Genomic DNA, 14,532 nt, shown 5'->3' with positions numbered 1-14,532 from the left:
CAGAACTGAAAACACAAAGGGTAAATATTTTTGTAGAGATATGCACAACATTGGGAGTGAAGGAGTAATCTTTACAGTGAAAGTGAAAGCTTTTAAGATTTCAAGTAATCTGTTTTTTGTTGGAGAACAATCTTGTCTTCCGGTTCCAATTTTAATTTTAAAAAATCATATTTTTTGGTAAAATGCTCATAGACATGGAATTTAGGTTTGCATGTGTTTCAATGTTTGTGGTAAGTAATTTTTCACTTAATCCACTCATCCAAGATACATATTCTTTTAATTATACTGAATCATGCCTAGTATGCAGTGCTAATGCTATACAAAAAGGACAATAATTTTAAGTATAAAACACACCAGAATCCAGGAGGACAAACTAGGCAAAGAACTCTGGTGTACTTGCCATGTTTTATACACTTTCTAAAACAGCCTAAACTGTACTCTTTCGAAGTCAGGATATTAGAGTAGATGCATCTTTAGCTTGACCCTGTTACAAGAGTTCTTATGTTTCATGTTACAAAGAGAGGAACATCTGGAAATAAAAGCTTTGTCTGAAACTGGGCTGAGATTCTTGGTTGACTTTTAAGAAAAATATCATGTTGATTGCTTTCATCATATAAATATGAACAACAGGAAAAATCTGTCAGCATTTGGTGAGATGTTGTGTCATAGCAGATAAAGTTTTTCTCAGCTCTGATTTCAGACTTTAATAGTGAAACCATCTGTTGAGGGGCTCATTTGTTTTGTTTTATTTATCACAGCGGATTATCTCTTCAGATAATATTTCACAAGGTCCAAGGGAAAAGCAGTGATAGATTTGGCTGCCTAATTCATCAGCTAAAACTAAGAACATGCCTCTTTGCTGTCTTACAAGTGTCATTTAGGAGACTTGGACCATCATTGCAGCAGAAACCCGAGGGAGGGTAATGACTGCCTCCTTAGCTGGCACTGGCACTCAGGGACACGACTGAAGACTTCCAGAGGCAAAATATGAGGTTAGGATGTGATGAAGGGCCAGAGCAGCCTGGCTGAGCAGGCTCCCACGAGCTGTGGGCAGCACACCATGGAAGCCATTGCATTACATAATGGGAAGTACTTTGGTTTGCACACAGAATATTGCTGCACTCTGTAATCATCCCCTTCTTCTCTGAGTTCAGTGGCAGCTTTGAACTTGCTGATTGCTTTGGCAGGAGTAAATAGGAGAGAAAAGAATGGATTACAGAGCAACTCCGCCATTATGGTGGTAAGCAGCTTTCCCAGTTGTGGGAGGCTGACATTCCCCTAACATCTGGAGATCATCCCTCACAACTGCTGGCTGCTGACTCTTCTCCACTGTAGCAGAGTTTCCTCAGCTCCTTGGCACAGCAGGTGTTCCCAGCAGGACTCTGCTTATCTCCTATCTGTGTCCCACTGGCTCTCTGGCTGCTGCCCCCAGTGCAGCACAGGAGGGAGAGGGCAGGTGGAAGGGGTCTGCTGACACAAATTCTGTGGCTGTGAGCCCTGGGGCAGGGGCTGTGCATGGTCTGATGGTGCTCAGGTCATGTTGGCTCAAAGGTCTGTCCCTCAAGATGATGGCAGTGCATCCCCCTTGCCACCAAAGGACAGCATGGGAGAGATCCCTTGGATCTGTGGAGTGTACTCAGGAGGCAGTTTCCTGTCACTCTTGAAGTGAGTACATGTGCAATGTAGATAAATTTATTTAGGGTCTATTTGGTAGCTCATGATACAAGCAAAGTGGTGCAAGCAGGCTGGAGTTGTGTAAGAAACTCTTCTCTTAATCCATTACAAGTGTCATCAAGAAAATATTTGCATGAACTAGAGCAACAAGGCAAGGACTTACGTGCCTGGAAGTGCCAAGATGGGCAGGATTCCCCAGGGATGACAGGCAAGGGTGTCCCACTGCTCTGCTTGAGAAGGAGCAGAGGCAAGCCCCAAAGTAACCCTGGAAAAGAACATCTCCCACTATCTCAGCCACTGCAGTTCTTGCTCTTGCCCATGTGAATGAAGTCTTAGTGGGCAACAGCACCAGGTTGGCAAGTTCTTCTGTCAGGCAAAGCAGAGAGTTGGGAGAATCCAGAGAGGCACAGTCTTTTGCCTCCTGGGAGCAGGTGTTTTTAGAGGACTTCCTGTCCTGGAAGGCTTTTTCTGTTGAAATTTGCACCAATTTAATGAAGTGCAGGACTAGGTTTCCGAGAGGCAGCTGCCTGCTGAAAAGCATTTTTTTGTCCCCCAGTATTTTTGTGTCTCTGCTATGATTCTCTTAATCTTCTGATTTAAATGCTCAAGTGTAACTTCTCTTTATCTTGGGCTTGCCCAACATGAAGTTTTTAATTGACATCTGCCTCTTTGACTAATATAGCCTTGTTCCAATTGCTTAAGTGATATCTTAGGAAATTTCAGTGTTTCAGACAAAAACATTTTCATACTGTTTATCTGTCCTTTCTATTTTTTCGCTTGCGTGCCATTCTCTTCTATTTATTTTAGCTATTGTCAGGCACCATAATTTTGGTATAACTGATATTCAGTAGTTTTCTGATCCAAGGCTTTAAGTCATATATTACTCCATGGGATTAGCCCTGCATGAAACCGCATAGTCCTGGATTAGACATTAAGAATATGTATCATGTTTTAAAAATTCATTTATGCAACTATTGGGTAAAATTAGACTCAGACAAGCTGTTCTTGTCTCAAGCCCATGAAAATTCTCAAGACCTTCCCCCCTTAACCAAAGTTATTTGCCTGCAGGCATGAAGTTTCCACAATAGTACAATGGGAAAAACTCTCCTGTGGTCAGTTAGTAACGTGTAGTTTTGCGAGCGGATTACGAGGTTGGTTATCACCATGTTATATTATTAGCAGCACTTCAGAAATACTCCAGTAAGCTGAGGTAACTTTTATTGGTGTTGTACTTCTGCATTGACAATAAATTTCTGGGCTCAAGTGTCAGATGTCTTCTGTCTCATGGGGACCCCAGACAGTAAGTCCTAGACATCTGGACAGCATCCTCGTGGAAGAGATAGTCTCTACGGGTGTGTAATGGAGCCTGTGTAGGGCATGAAAGTGGTTCCAGATTAAAGGATGAGAAATGCATGTTCCTGGGAAATGATACCGCAGGGCTCTAGTGCAGAGACAGCAGTAAGAAAGGGACCATAATTTTACAGTCTGTGCTGTCAATTATAATTCACAGCATGTTCCACAATGTCACACACATAAACAGACTCAGAGGCTCCTGAGAGATTTTAGTTTCTTGCTTCTTTAGTTTAGTTTCCTTCTCCTTGTTCGTGGCATATTTTGCCTTTGGAAAGGCTATAAACATACTGATATTTGCAGGCTTAAGAATGAAAGGTTCTCTCCCTGAATAAATGGAAGGTTCTCTACCTGAATGACTAGAATTTCTTGCTTCATTGTAATGTATCTTGGAATTTAGGTCCAGATCCACAGATATATTTAAATCTCTAAACTGACACAACTCTTTCTGCAGCTCCACTGCAGAAATAGTTACTGTGGTGAGAGTTCCCTCAGAGTAATGAACCAACAACTAGTAGAGAGGCAGTGAAAGAGCTACAAGCTCTCAGCTGCAAGAGAAATTGTGCAATCAAGTGGCCTAAGCTCGGACGTGTCTGAAGTCCCTCTCCTATTGGCTTCTTCAGCCACAATTTAATGTGCACTGGGATCCTTGGCCCTGTCAGCTGCACAGACTCTGCAATTGACTCTTTCATAATGGGCTGTTCTAGAATGGGCCTATTCAAGATTAAAAAAAAAAATTAAATTAAATATGCATGTTGAATTCAGCGGCTGTAAAACGTGTCTGAATCACAGTCCTGGAGACCAAAACCCTCTGCCTTTCCACAGGAGTGCTTCAGTTCTCCTGCTCTGCCCTACAGAGGTGTGGTAGTCCAAACCTGAAAGAAAAAACATTGGAGGGGTTGAAGGGTACAGTGTGTGTGTCTGTTTAATCATCATTTGCATCCCTAGTGAGACTGTCAGCAAAGCAGCACATAAATACCACAGTTGGTATCTTTGCTTATTTAATTTATGTAGTTATTCACTGTACAGGAAACAAAGCCACTGACCTTATAGTTCAGTCATCAAAGAGCATTCAGTGATAGCCATTATCAGGACCTTTTCAACATCTTTCAAAGCTAATCTTGCAATATGGCAAGAAGAAGTTATGGAAGGAAGCCCTGATTTTGTTTCCTCTAAAGTGCAATCTATTTACATGGCTGCTGCTTTAACAGGGTGCCTCCTAAGGGTTTCCCCCTTTTAAACTGGTAGAGAGAATAAACTTTAAATGGTTTTGATTCTTAAGGCATTATTTAGAGGAAGAGGTCAAGGATACATGGGTCTGATTTTCCTCTTGCACTGTGAAAATCAGTCTCAAACTCACTCCCACCTTTTCTGCTCAGCTTTTGACGTTCTGTATCTGCACCCATAGAGAACTGCTGTGAAAAAGGACTGTTTCTGCTGAAGGAAAGAGAATGTACAGCTGCAAAGCACTACTGTGCCTATCCTATCTTGCATCTTACATTTTCTCATGATGGTGAATCACAATCCTTTACTCATAATGACAGTAATTTGTTGTTGTGGAAAGTAAAAGAATGGCTTCAATTCAACATGCTGTCTTAATTTTGAAGGAAATACAAGCTGCAAAGTACAAAGAAATAAGTAATACTTGTTAATAGTATAATTAGAAAATCCTGTAAGAAGAGCAGTGAGGAACATCTGAAAAACTAGTGGAATTTAGCATTCACTTGGCAAAGTTTATTTCATATAAAATTCTCTCATTTAGAGTTTCAGCTTCAAAACAGAGAGGAAGATAGTTTTTCTGTGACACTATTATGTTATAAAATGAGTTATATTTTTAACTGTTTACAATTTAATAAAAAAGTGTTGAGATACTAATTAATATTTTATTAATATTTTTCCATTAGTTCTGCATTACAACCATTTGTAGAGTATGGCCTTGTAAGTTAAATATTATGCTCTATAGACCTTCCTCTTTTCTTAGTTGTATCACTGTAAATAGTTGTTTTTTTTTTTTTTTTTCCTGATTTGCATCACTGTCAGAGAAATGTAAAGCTATTATGACACAAGCCAATCTCCATGAAAATCAAAGGGAATTTTCCCATGGATTTCAGTGGAAACTGGACTGGTCTAGCAATGTTAAGGGGATAGATTCATTTCATTGTGTTAAAAAGATCTCTTAATGATATTTTGCTGGCAGAATATTCTTAGGATCACAGCATAGTTTGATTTGGAAAAGACTCTTTAAAGTCGTGTCACAGGATCAGCTGCATCAAAGACAGGTGTTCAGTAGGAGACTTTTAATGAATAAAGGATAGAAGCTTAGATAGTATTTTTTTTTTTTTGCGCAAATCCACTTGGGAGTATCTTTAAATTCAATTCAGACAAACAATGCTAAAATCCATATATTTTACTAAGATTTCTGTGGACTTGTTTGATTTGGTACCTACATGCATTAGAAATTTATTTTCCTCAATGTAGTTGAAAAACACACAGTAGAATTAAATTTAGTAGCAGTGTCTGTTCCTGCTCCACATGCACATAGGAATAAGAAATGACTATACATGACTATACCAATGAACTGTAAGTGGGGTATATGACTTAATTTTTTTTTTTCCTTTACTCCCAAAATTTCTTTCCCAAATCTTTTTATTGTGGGCCACGGTCACACTTTACAAATTTCAAGCTGTTTTTTTCTTCACTGAATTCTATTAGGTTGACATGAAAACCTTAGATTTTCAGTATTTCCAGATGTTTCACTGCCTCAGTCAGAGCAGGTTCTCTGTCGTCTGTGCAGGACCACAATCCTCTCTTCTTCCGAGTTCAGTTCCTTGTATCACCACTATTCACTCTTTGCCATAGAGGTGCTCCTTGTAGTGACTGGGCAATTTCAGCTGAAATTATCTGAAAGAGCCAAAATATCTCCTCAGTAAACCCTTTTAAATTTAATTCACTCAGACTTACAGAAACCTAAATTACACTCACACAAACTGAGACAAAAAATTAAATTTACTTATTCATGTAAAACTTTACAATTACACTTGTTTGGTATTTTTTTGTTGGGTATTTCCCCCCTCTATTTTTGGTTGATACAACTTAGCTTTAAATCAGCACATGAATAAGTTAGAACACGTCGAGACACAGATTTCTGAAAGGGATCAGAAGCTATAGCCAAGTATGGTCCCCCTTTGTCCATTGTCAAAACATCAGAAGTCTGACAACACTTGGGACCACATACAAAAGCAATGGAGGTTCCAGAAGAATACAGGAGTTGAGAGCTTGCCAGGGAAGAGAACAGGTTTGGGTTTTTGTTTGCTTCTGCTTTTATATTTAGTAGTTATTATATTTAGTAACTATTTCATAACTCGGTTAAAGAAACCCAAAAAAACAACAAAGGCAGCAATCAGCAGTTTAAGGGGAATGTGAAGGAATTTGAAGTTCCTCAAGAGTGCCCTGCTTTCCCTAGTTACCAGGACTTTGCATCAATGCGTGCAGGAGGTTTCTGCAGACCACATTCTGCTGCAAAGGCTGCTGAGGGTCTGGGAGCAGGCTCTGGCTAAATGAACTAGAGAACACAACAGGAACAAAGAGGCCAACCCAACCTGTCAATACTTCAGCTCTTCAGTGCAGTTCATAAACAGTATATGCAAGTAATGCTTCTGTGAATATATACTGATGAATGGAAAATTCAATGACCTGACCCATTTCTCAGCTTTTTACATACCGGAGTGGGGAATTTCTCCCTTTCCTGGCTCCTGGGATGGAGTTGACATTACACACTTGAAAGTATGTTTGTAACTTTGCAGAATTGACATCACTGTTCCCTTGTTCCCCTTCACTACTGGAGAAATGATTTTTGTGCCACTCTCATTAGAGTAGGAACAGTGTTTGCACCTCAGAACAAACATTATAAGTGATATAAACAGTGCCATTCTTGTGCCAAAGTATGTGTTTAAGATTAGGCTTCTTTTTAATTTCATTATGTGAATTGCTTTTGAGTTATGAGGCAGTGCTGCAGGAAGCAGTTTTATAAACTTGATTTTATCATTCTTGCATTTTCCTACTTTAAGACTATGAAACAGATGAGTGTACAAAGTGTCTACAGAAACTTCATATGGATATTTTGTGTCACAGGAACACACCTTTCTGTCTACTGCAAAAAAAACCCATTTATAGATAGACTGGCTAGTGGATAGACTAACACATATGAGTGTATGTGGACTCTCTTGAATCCCAAGAATTCAGCCTCAGAGGATCTGGAGATTGCTACCTTAAACTTTGTGCTGCTGTTGGAGACCTCTCTGCTGGCATGGGGAGTGTTTTAGGAGCTGTCTTGCCTGCCCTTGGCTGCTTTATCCATTACTGTGTATCAAGACCCCAGGAGAAGCAGAGCTAGGAGGGAACAATTTTCTCCAGGCACACTTTGGCATGTGATGTGTGAGGTGAGAAGGGAGCCAGGCAGATCAGTCCTCATCACCTTGCCTTGTTAGCAGAGATGAAGCACCCCACGGCCTGTGTGAAGGTGTTTGGTGCTCTGTGCCCATCCCACACTGCAGGTTTCTGCAGCTCCCTAACAGCATCTAGCAGCAGGGGGAGGTCTAAGCCAAGCAGCCCTGGTTGGGAGCCTGGCAAGGCAGCTGAGACAAGCGGCCACACAATGTGAGAGAGACGTGGCCGGAAAAGCTTAAGCAAGTTTCTTGAAAAAAAAAAAAAATAAAATAAAAAAAATAAAGTGAGTAGATGCAAGGAGAGAGGCTGGGTAGCCAAAAAACAAAAGCAGCCAGAAAGCTAAATACATGCAGCTGAAGAACTTAAAAAATTCATGAGGAAGACGTGAGAGGTAGCCAGAACAGCATTAACAAAACAGACTCTCCCTTTCCCTTCCCTGATCATCTTTCATTCCACTACATCCTTCTCTTCAGCTCTTGGCTCCTCACCCTTTCCTCCTCCCTCCTCCTAAATATTGTGGAGAATGGCAGCTTCAAAAAACTATCAGCTCAGCTTTGCACCACAATAAGAAAGTGATACAATGGCCAGACTGATGAGTGGATTTAGGAAAACAGTTAATACAATGAACCAAGAATTAAGATACTTCTAAAAAAAATGGAGGGATTTAGCCACTCAATATATAAATATTTTTCTCTTAAGGAAAGGGCAATTACAAGTAGTAGTGACAGAGTGTTTTGATTGTCTTGGCTTATGAATGAGGTGTTGTGTGTCCTGTTCTTGAGCAGTCACTTTCATACCTAGGACAACCTTTCTGAGCAAAGTCAGTTGAAATGTGGTGCCTTGTAAGCAGGCAGTGAGGAATGTGCCCTGATAGTCTCTCTCTCTCTGTTGTGTGGTGGCAAAAAAGGCAAGGAAAGCATATTCGTTCATTTGCAACATTTAGAATTTTGTTTTTGTATTTTTTTCTCTTTGTTTGTTCTCACACATCCAGTTCAAAAAAGCAAGAGTTTTCATGTTGTAGCAAATACATGAATAGCGAAATGATATATTCACAGTGGATTCAGTTCTAAAGAAATCCTTTCCAAATTCAGTAGAACAGATTCTGGCAGGTAAGAGGAATTTCTGGCAGTAGATAGATGTTTCTGGAGGCATTGCTAGTGAAGACATTAGTTTGATTGAAAAGGCATCATCTTAATCTTTAAGTTATTTTATTGTTTCTGCCACAGTAGTGTGGAACAGGCTCTGTTGTTGTGCCCTGCACTTTACAGGCTCAGAGGATGCTTATTCTGTCCCTAGAGATCATAGTCCAAATGGTGAACTTATATAAAAAGCAGGGAAAGTACTACAGGGTAAATAAAGAAATTTTAGTCCTTGACTTCAGCATGAATGTGGGATTGGTTTGCCCAAACACACTGAATATTGGTAGGCTGTGTTGAGAAATGAGTGGAGACCTCCAAAACCAGGAGCCAGGTTTCTTGTATTAACCAAAAAAGTAGCATTCTTGCTGGGTTTTTCTTAGGTAGTGGAAACTGAAATTGGCCAAGAGCTTTCTAGGAATATAATAGAGGCTAAACTCAGATATGACATTTTGGTTTATTCCTAAGACCCTCAGGAAGCTGAGACACTCCCTGTGCTAGTGAACAAGTGTGTATTGGCAGCATCAGGGCTTTGAATATTTTGTGGCAGTGCAGGTCCAATATCTGAATTTTGGGTATGTGCAAGTCTGACTTGTGTCCTTTTTTTCTGAAATGATTAGGACTCAAGTTTATATCTATATTTTAGAGTCAATGGAAGTGTCAGTTTGGATTGCCTGATTTCCAGGGGAACTTTGCTCACTGCAGTCCAACTGTGCTGGCATGTGCTCACCAAGAGGTCTTTTGGGGATCCTACTGAATGAGGCTGCAGGTTCACCTCTTCTCAACAGGCTCTGGCTCTTCCCAGCATTCCTAGATTTGTTCACACTCTTTATGTCATCTGGGAAGTCTTCCACACTTTCTTCTCTCTTTTAGTTTGGGAACAACACATCCTGCATGTATCAAATTCAGAAGCAGTAGCTTCACAGCTAATGGTTATACACAGTTTCATATATGTCCCCTCAAAGCTAAACTAATTTGGAGTGTTCAAGAATTTGCCATTCCAAGAAAATATGGATGTTGCCTTCTCTTCCTTTCATAGATGTCCATTACTTCCAGATGTAGAGCAGAGTGTGAATTAATTCACTTTCATTTTTACTCCACAGTTCCGCAAGGCTTGTTTTTCTAACTCAGCTCTGTGTGAAGAGGACTATTGCCACCATGTAAAAACTGATGTCAGATCTTCTGTCCTGTCCCATTCCATATAAAATCCTCCTATAATAGTCCAGTTGTAGTCTTGTGCCTAGTTGGACTTTCTGAAGGTATCAGTGGTGACAAGTGAGGGGACTGGTGGGTCGACTGCAGATAAGCAAGGCAGCCACAGAGCCTTGGAGTCAGAAGAAAAATCAGAACAGGAAAGTGTGTCACTAAAGTTCTTGTGGCAGAGCAGTGCCTGTGCAAGGTGAACACCTCTGCTGGGATGCAGGTATTACTGTCTCATGAATGAGTTGTAAAACCAGATACAACCCATTTGTGGTTGTAGAGGTCACATGGGACCTTTTGCAAGAGCAAGGATTAAGATCTCAGAATGCCAGCCAAGTCCAACTCTGGTAGTTGAATTTTGCCTATCTAAATTTTACAACAGTTTAATTTGGAAGACTTTGCTTCCTCCTCTGCAAACACAGCTGTGTAGAGTTGCTGGTGCAGAATGTCTGCTGCTTTCCACCTGAAAGTGTGTTTCAGCACTGGCTGTACTGACCCATGAACATACAGCCAGTGAAGCACTTGGAGTGTACTCATGATGACACTTGCTATAAATGCATTATGGGCATTTTGTTGTATGGTAATGTGCACAGGTATGTGCACAGACATATTCTTCTACATGTATTTCTTTTGGCTCATCTATACAGATTATTAATATATGGACAAATGGAAGAGATCCTAATTAGGCCAAAATATACTTTTAGCCAGAAAGGTGTGGTGGTGATTTTTTATTTTTTATTTTTTTTAAATATATATATATATGTGTGTAATATGTAAGAGTATTGCATAATAACACAAAACCTAGCAGTGAGTGCCCCAGCTCTGTTTTTAGTCCTTTCTCATTTTCAGCTAATAGCTGGCATTGGCAGGAATAGCAGGGTATTAGTCAGTGTTAAATCATGATAATAGGCAATATCACCACAGGTCTTGAGCATTAAATGCATGAGGTACTAACCAGTCCCCAAGCACTGCAGAGTGAGCTGAGAACAGGATTATAAATTGTAAGTCAATTGGTTAGTTTTTAGCAGCTGTAACTGTGGTCTGGACAGAACACACTGGAAGTGGCTCACATATGTGTTAATGATAATTATGATTAACTTCAGTGTAGAAGTTTTCATTGCAAAGGCTCCTGCAGTGCTTTACTTCTCACAGTGCAGCATTGCTGACACACATCCATCCCCGCAGCAGATGACAGAGAATGAACAGCATAAACCCCAGAAGGAGATGAATGGGAAACTTTGGCCCATGACACTAGAACAGTCTCGTGGGCTTGTGAAAAGCAACAAGGAAGTTTTAATTTTCACATGAGTTCTGGGTTCTAGGAGCAGAGTTTAAAGCCCCCTGTTCAATAAACTGCCTACTAGTAAAACAGAGCTACCACAGAAGGGTGAAGAACTTGCTGTGCTCTGCCAATATTAAAACCTTATGGTTCCAGGATGTCTGTTCAGACATCAGGTTTAGACCACTAAAATTATTCTCTCTGGCAAAAACTGCACTGAACAGTAACAGGCAGCTCAAGGGCTGAATAAAACAGTGACATCACGACCTTACCTCGTGTCATCCTAGAAAAATCTCAGCTCAAGTACAACTTAGTTATTGCAGCAAGCATTTTTGTTCCAGTGGTTCATCACACTACAGGCAATGCGTATAAAGGAGAGACAACTCTGCAGAATCAGAGCTCAAAGAACTTTTGAGGGTGAATTTAGCTCCATCTTGCTAATGTGCCCCTATGGTGAAATGAATTCATTCTTATATTCATTAAAAAATATTTCAAGATGGCTCCTTATTTTTTTTAATAATACTGTATGACAAACCTAAATGTTCTTTGAAATTATATAAAACCAAGCAACAACTCCTTAAACTCCAGTTATTATTTAACATGTGTTCATTTCTTGCAGATAATTGTTATGCTTTTCTATATGGTGCCTTTCTTTATTTCTTCAGACATTCAATATCCTGAAAAAATATGTTTTTCAGATCCTCTTGTAACTCCCCCTTTCAAGTTTCTACCTACTGATACCTCTCTTTATGACATAGTCTTTTAGAATGCATTTTAAAGAAGATACTTTAGATTTTACTGATGGTAGCAACCTTCCCTCATCCACGTGCCTTCAAAATTCCCTTACTTACTTGAGGGAAAGATTCTAAAATAATGCTCAGTGATCATGACGAAAAGTGCCTGAAAAGACTTTATTTCACTTTATTATAAAAGGCTGTGCAGCTTTTATCTGTATTTATGGTGTCAAGTAAAGTATGTTCATAATGACAATCAGAAAAACTAACATCAACAAATCAACCTGATCATATATGAGGATGAAGAGCTTAGGGAGAAATAAGTCACATCATAATAGCTATTTAATAGCAGGTGAATTTGCTAGTTTCTGTCTCAGATATTATACTGAAGTTTACGTCAGAAAGGGTTATACTGCAAAAATATTTATTCTGTGATAAAGCATAGATTTTTTTCATATTTTTATTTGTAGGACAGTATTTCATAATGTATGCTTTCTATAAGATGTTCTTTCTTGTTTTCCTTTGGAAATGAATACCCGCAACTGCTACTAATATTATGGTACTTCTAAAATGGAACACAGAAAAAATACAATAAATGCACCTCTCCCTGAATTAGGTTTCTTTTTATACTCTTCTTGGGAATCGACTTCCTATTTCTTATGAACATTCCCATATACTATTAACATGTTTCATAAAACAATATGGGACTCCCCTCTGTGGGGTAGAGTGACTTTTACTTCTGACAGTTTAAACAGGTGCCTTACCAGCTCTGATGGCATCACTTTCCACTACTATAGAATTTTACCTTTTTCAGATACACTTCAAAGTTCTTAACTGGATTGCATTTTTAGGCCATTATACATTTTTGGTTTTTATGTCTTGAAACTGCTTGAAGAAATTGGTCAATGTATAGATTATTTTCATTTGATTAGCTTCTTGGTGTCTGTTAGTGATGGGAAGGTCCACAATATTTGTTTTCTGCCAATACTGCAAAGCTCACTATATATTCATGAAAACCTTTACTTAGAATTTTACAGCATTTTGGAATTTTCATGAACTTTGAATGGAGGTGGATGTGACATGCCATTTGCTATGCCACAAGGTAAAAAGTCATCCAGTCAGTAATACCTCAGGACATGGGACATAGCACACATCACTCATACAATTTGGAAGCTGCTTCAAAATGGGTTTGAAAAATTATAAACCATAAATCCACTTGCAAAAAACTGGGACAGATGGCTCCCAGCCCTTCCCCAAGTGGCCAAAATACGTAATGTTTTCAGTTTCACAAAGACAATTTGAACATTTGTACTGGTTGTGAAGCTGATGTCTGATGTCCATTTTTAGCCGCCCAATAGACAATAAATATAAAGTTAGTTACCTGTGCTGCATCAAGGTGAATTCTGAATGCTTTCTTGCAGTGCTTTATTCTCTAATAAATATTAAGGAACCAAAGATTCACGCTTGCATGAGCAAAAGGCAATCCGTGTGTGTTGAATTGTCAGAACTGGCTGAGAAAATAGCTGGTTCATTGGCTCAGAAGGCAAATCCACACAGCCTGAGCCCTTTAGCCAAATGAGTGGGGACTTTTTTGTTGTTGCAAAGGCTGGTGAGAGCAGCAGATGTGCAAGCCTGTGAAGCAAAAGCACAGCATCTGTATTGCTCTTTTTCCAAGTGTCTGGACATCAGTCTTAAATTCCCACATAATCATTAAGGATTAAAAATGGCCTGATTAAAAATGGCCTGACACCTCATGGCTCTTAATGAATGAGAGTTGTGCACACCTGGCATCTGCTAAGTGCAAATGCATTCCATGTAAAATTGTCTAGACTCCCTGCCCCATGTTCTGCTGCTTCTTATCTCTTGAAGATGTTCTGTTTCAGTTTTATGTTCCTTGCCCAGGACTTTGCCTATTATTGCCTCCAAGTCTACATTCTAAACACACTGGTGACTTCATCTCTCCTCATATCTACTTTCCCTCATTTACAGTCTTGCAATCTACATTTTTTAATAGCCAATCCCATTTATCCCATTGCAACTCTCTCTGGGATTGAATCTGTGCAGTGGCTTTTTATTGTTCTCTGTCCTCAGAACCATAGAAATCTGAGATGGAAAAGGCATGATGAGGTCATCTTGTCCATTCCTCTTGCCAATGCTGAATTGTTTCCTACAGTCTAATTTTAAAATTACTCATTCAGCTGGGCTTCCACCTCTTCTCTTAGAAGATTATTCCACAGTATTAGGCTGTGTATCACACCATTAGGAAGTTTTTCCTGACAGTTATCTTGAATTTTCCTTCCTGTGCTTTTGTTTCATAGTCCAAAGCAGTGTCCCATTGGGCCACTCCAAACAATACATTTCACTCTTTTAGAACAGGCAGCCTTCACAACCCACCTATCACTCCACTTCAAAAGATTCTATTAAATACTATCAGATACTATCTGTTACTACCTTCCCCACCAACAATACTGTATAGAAAACATATCTGACTGTCTCTTTTTGCCATTGCTCTGCAAGGAAAGGAACAGAAGGATCAGAAAGATGGAGCTCTGTTCCAGCTCATACCATGACAGGTGCCATGCGAGGACAAGAAGTCCATATGTGAACAAGATACTCTATTCTAGCCCTCCTTAATTAAAATTCATGCTGGCTTTAAAATTTTGACAATGTCAATGAATTCTACCTACATCTTTCAGACATCCAGAAAAAAAGC

Source organism: Zosterops lateralis (genome assembly GCF_965231275.1).
Source record: "Zosterops lateralis genome assembly, chromosome: 3".
NCBI classification, from domain to species: Eukaryota; Metazoa; Chordata; class Aves; order Passeriformes; family Zosteropidae; genus Zosterops; species Zosterops lateralis.
This window is presented reverse-complemented; position numbering follows the sequence as displayed.